The sequence below is a fragment of the Petaurus breviceps genome, unplaced genomic scaffold, assembly GCF_028583685.1.
Source record: "Petaurus breviceps papuanus isolate PSGF00001 unplaced genomic scaffold, PetGlider_PUasm1.0 90849, whole genome shotgun sequence".
NCBI classification, from domain to species: domain Eukaryota; kingdom Metazoa; phylum Chordata; class Mammalia; order Diprotodontia; family Petauridae; genus Petaurus; species Petaurus breviceps.
Window position 1 is genome coordinate 26395341 of NW_027187361.1, and position 5921 is coordinate 26401261.

The window sequence follows — 5921 nt, forward strand, 5'->3', positions numbered from 1 at the left end:
AGATAGATAGATAGATAGATAGATAGATAGATAGATAGATAGATAGATAGATATCCACTGATTGTTTAATATTATTCTTTCCTGACTGGTTGCTTGACTTTGGAAACATTCTTCTCTTTGCCAATCATGGTAACCTTATTTGTAATTCTCTTGTCCTTAACTGATAAATTGCAGGGACCCTACTCATTTTTTTAACCTACACTCACAAGGACTTGGCACTAATATGGAGAGCTTAGGTAGACATCTGGAGGACAGCCTGCTGGGTCCTGTATAGCACAATCTTACCTGACATAAACAGTCAGCCCTGGTCTTGCTAAATACTGTTTAGGTGGAATGAGGTCCCAGAATTGTCAGTTCTACAATATGGCCCCTAGGTCTCAGGCTTAGCTTGGAGAGGAAAAATCTATGACCAGTCCAGAATCAGAGATTTGGAAGGGTCTTCAGGAGCCTATATAGTCTTTTTTTTTGGAGGGGGGAGGGCAGGGCAATTGGGGTTAAGTGACTTGCTCAAGGTCACAAGGCTAGTAAGTGTTAAGTGCCTGAGGCCATATTTGAACTCAGGTCCTCTTGAATTCAGGGCTGGTGCTCTATTCACTGCGTCACCTCGCTGCCCCAAGTCTATATAGTCTACCCTGTGCCCAAACAAGCATCACATCTACCACAAGTTAAGTGGATCAATGGAAAAAGTATTGGGCCCGGTGAAGAAAAACTGAGTTCAATCCTGTCTCCAACACTTACTAACTGTGTGATGCCAAGCAAGTCGCTTCATCTGTCAGCCTCCATTTCCTCCAGCTTATCAATGCCTTTCTTAAACTGTGGCACCTAGAATAGAACAGACTTCAGATGTAGACTTACTCAGGCATAGTACAGAGAGACTAATCCTTTCCTAGTTCTAGGTCCTATGGCTCTCATAATTTAATTATTGCTTTAGATTTATTAGCTACCATATCATGCTTTTGACTCATCTTGTCCCTGCAATCCACTAAAAACCCCAGTTGTTTTTCAGATGAATTGCTTTCTGGTTGTGCCTTTCTTATATTATATGTATGAAGTTGATTTTTTTTGAAGCCAAGTCTAAAACTTTACTTTTACTTTAAAACCACTTTTAAAAAATGTAATATTTTATTTTTTCCAATTACATGTAAAAAATTTCAACATTATTTTTTCACATTTTGAGTTCCAAATTCTCTCCCTTCATCCTCTCCTCCTCAGTGAAAAGATAAGCAATTTGACATAGATTATATACATAGGTCATACATGTGTAGTCACACAAAACACATTTCTATGTAAGTCACATGTGAAAGAAAACAGACAAAAAAGCACAAGAGAAATAAAGGAAGTAGTGAAAAAAATAAACTTTGATTTGCATTCAGGTTCTATCACTTCTTTCTCTGGAGATTGACAGCACCTTGTATTGCTGAGAAAAGCTAAGTTATTCACAGCAGATCATCATCCAATATTCTGTTACCATGTACAATGCTCTCCTGGTTCTGCTCGTTTCACTTTTCATCAGTTCATGTTGCTTTCCAAGTTTTTCTTAGGGCATTTAGCTCATCATTTCAGATAGCACAATAGTATTCCATCACAATCATAGACAGCAACTTGTTTAGCCTTCCCCAATTGATGGATATTCCCTCAATTTCCAATTCACTGCCACCACTAAAAGAGTTACTATAAATATTTTTGTACATATAGGTCTTTTTCCTTTTTGTTTTTTATCTCTTTGGGATATAGACGTAATATTGCTATTGCTTGGTCAAAGGATATTCATGGGCATAGTTCCAAATTGTTCTCCAGAATGGTTGAATCAGTATACAACCTCACCAACAGTGCACTAGTGTTTTAATTTTCCCACATCCCCCCCCCAAAAAATTGTCATTTTACTTTTCTGTCATAATAGTCAATCTGATAGGTGTGTGGTAGTAACTCAGGGCTGTTTTAATTTGTATTTCTCTAATCAATAATGATTTAGAGCATTACTTCATATATCTACAGATAGCTTATAGATTACTTTGAAAACTGCCTGTTCATATCCCTTGACCACTTATCAATTGAGGAATGGCTCTCTTTTCTATAAATTTGATTCTGTTTTCTATATATTTGAGAAATGAGGTCTTTATCAGAGAAACTTCTTATAAATTTTTTCAGTGTGATGATTACCAACCATGTATTTCCCCCCACCATATTTTCCCCATTTATCCTACTCTCTCTTTCCTTTCACTCTGTCCATTCTTAAAAGTGTTTTGTTTCTGACTTTTATCTCCCCCAATCTGCCGCCCCCTCTCTTATCCCCCCCCACACACTTTCTTTTGTGGTAAGATAGATTTTTACATCTAACTGAGTGTACGTGTTGTTTCTTCTCTGAGCCAATTCCAATGAGAGTAAGGTTCATGTACCCCACTCCCTCCTTCTGCCATCTTCCCCTCCACTCTAAAATCTCTTTGGGGCCCCTTTTATTTCAGATAATTTACCTCATTCTACCTCTCCTTTTCCCATTCTACCAGTACATTCTTCTTTCTCATTCCTTAATTTTATTTTTTAGACAATCATCCCATCATATTCAACACACACCTGTTCTTTCTGTCTATGTATACTCCTTCTAACTGCCCTAATAAAGGGAAAGTTTTTAGGAGTTACAAGTATTATTTTCCAATGCAGGACTATATAACTTTATAGAATCCCTTATGATTTTTATTTCCTGTTTACCTTTTTATGGTTCTCTTGATTGTTGTATTTGAAAGTCAAATTTTCTGTTCAGTTCTGTTCTTTTCATCAGGAATGTTTGAAAGTCCTCTGTTTCATTGAATATCCATTTTCACCCTGAAGTAATATACTCAGTTTTGCTAGGAAGGTGCTTCTTGGTTGTAATCCTAGTTCTTTTGCCCTCTGGAATATCATATTCCAAGCCCTCTGATCATTCAATATTGAAACTGCTAAATCTTGTGTCATCTTGATATGACTCCATGATAATTGAATTGTCTTTTTGGCTGCTTGTATTATTTTCTCCTTGGGAGCTCTGAAATTTGGCTATCATATTCCTGGGAGTTTTCATTTTGGGGTCTCTTTCAGGAGGGGATTGGTGAATTCTTTCTATTTCTGTTTTATTCTCCGGTTCTAGAATATCAGGTCAGTTTTCCTTGATAATTTCTTGAAAGGTGATGCCTAGGTTTTGGTTTTTGTTTTAATCATGGTTTGCAAATAGTCTAATAATTCTTAAATTGTCTGTCCTGAATGTATTTTCCAGGTCAATTGTTTTTCCAATGAGATATTTTACATTTTCTTCCATTTTTTTTCATTCTTTTAATTTTGTTTTATTGTTTCTTAATGTCTCATAAAGTCATTAGTTTCCACTGGTTCAACTCTAATTTTTAAGGAATTGTTTTCTTCAGTGAGTTTTTGTGCTTCCTGTTCAATTTGGTCAATTCTGCTATTTTTTTTTAAATCATTTTAGACTCAAATGCCAGAACACAAATACAGAACAGAGAAAAGAAACAAAAATGTATCATAAACTTAAATATCAGTACTTAAATTAATCTCTTATAATTTCACTGGTTTCACTTTGCCCAATTCTAATTTTCAAGGTGTTATTTTCTTCCTTAAGGTTCTGGATCTCCTTTTCTAGTTGGTTGACTTTCCTTTCATCCCTTCTTATTTTTCTTGGATTCTTCTTATTTTCTTTTTAAATTTTTCCTCGATCTCTGTCATTTGATTTTTAAAGTCTTTTAAAAGATCTTCTATAAATTCTTTTTTGTCAGGTGACTATTTGACATTACTCTTTGAGAGTTTTTTAATTTCAGTTTCTTCCTCTGAAGATGAACCCTGGTCATCTCTATCCCTATAACAGCTTTCTATGGTTGAATTCTTTCTCCTTTGCCTGTGCATTTTTTGTGGTAATAGCTTAATTATTTGTAGTTACCTCTAGCCCTGGGGTGTGGGAAATGGTGCCTCTTGACCCCATCCTTCAGTTCTTATCCTCTATCCTGTTTCAGTTCTATTCAGAATCTATTCGGTTCTTATCCTCTATCCTGAAACCAAAGGCAAACCCCCAACTTCCTGCAGGTGCCCACAGCCAAGGGCTTTCTGCCCCACTACTTCTGCACTCACCGAGTGTGTGCTGATTCCTTTTCACCCCCACTGCTCTTCACAGCACAGTCTGGCCTGGCATTCCTGGTCAACAGAGGACCCCTGGATCTTCCCAGGCTCAAACGCCCAACTTTTCTCACTCTCCCAGAACTGGGGCCCAGGCCACCTCTAGCCAACTAACCCCAGGGTGCTTCACTTATTGTTTAAGAGGCTTGTGGGTGTGCTACTAAAATGGAGCCTAGCCTATAGGTGTTTACTCATCACAGGGACCAAACCTTGTTCTGGGAATTTTCTTCTGATCTTCTCAAATTGTCCCAGAAGTATCCCGGTCATGCCTCTGTTCTTATTTATCTCCAGCCACACTTTGTTCTCTCTAAGGTGCTATTTTAACTCTTTGGTGGGGGAAGATCTTGAGAGCCTGACATTTTCTGACCTACTCCACCATCTTCCCAGAATGCTCTCCCTCTAATTTTACTTTTTAAGTTCTTTTCTTCCATAGATTTTTATACCTCTCTTTTTCCATTTGGCCAATTCTGCTTTTGAAGGCATTTTTCTCTCCATTGGATTTTGGTGCCTCTTTTACAGTTTGGAAATTCTGTTTTTTGAAGGTGTTGCTTTCTACTTTTACCACTATCAAATGTCCTTTCACTAGATTTGACCCAATGTCCTATTGTATTGGCTCTCCCTTCCAGCTTTGGCCATCTAAAAATTTCACAAATATTCTGTATATGCCTTTATTCAAGTCATTGATAAAAATGCCAGACCACAGAGACCCCAAGACAGAACCCAGTGGCATTTTGCTGGAGACCTCCTTCCAAATTAACATCCGACCATTCATGATTGATTACTCTTTAGGTGTGGTCCAAATCCATTTAATTACCTGTTCATCTAAACAACATCTCTCCATCTAGTTCATTAGGATAATATGAGAGACTTAATCAGTTGCTATGCTAAAATTTAGGTACCTATGTCTATAGTATTCCCATAAACAATCAATCCATTCAAAAAAGGAAATAAGGAAAATGGGTATGGTCAATTCCTGATGAAGCTGTGTCAGCTCTTTGTAATTACCTCTTCCTTTTCTAAATATTCACTAACTATCCCTTTAATATTTTATACCAGTATTTTACCTATGACTAAAGTTAAGATTATCAACTTGAAACCTGAGGACTCTTTTTTTCCCACCAGTCCTATGTGTGGTACCTCTCCAGACCTTTCTATAATCATTCAAGGATCACTGACAGCAACTCAGCAAACACAAATCCCAGGTTCTCTGAACATCCTGGGATATTACTTCTCTGGCCTTGCTGTTGTTGTTGATGAGTCATTTCAATCCTGCCCAACTCTTCATGACTCCATTTGGGATTTTCTTGGCAAAAGTACCAGAGTAGTTTGCCATTTCCTTCTCCAGCTTATTTTATACATGAGGCAAACAGGGCGAAATGACTTGCCCAGTGTCACACAGGTATTAAATATCTGAGACCAGATTTGAACCCAGGAAGATGAGTCTTCCTGACTCCAGGCATGGCACTCTATCCACTGAACCACGCAGCTGTACCTAGATACTTTCTTACTGTTTTCTTATTTATCTTGAGTGTCAGATCCCTATGAGTCATTTTTGTTTTATCTTTTGTGAATCAAAAATTATTCTCCTTGATGGAGAAACCATAAGGAAATGATGAAAACTCAAAAGTTCTGCCTTCTCTCTCTTCTTAGTCATTATTTTCATGCACGTTAGTTGGAGATCTCCAATTTTCCTCTTTTCTCCAATGGATCTGCCATTGAATCAATGTGGATTATAGCTATTCCATTCAAGAATGCAGATATCAGCCCATCTT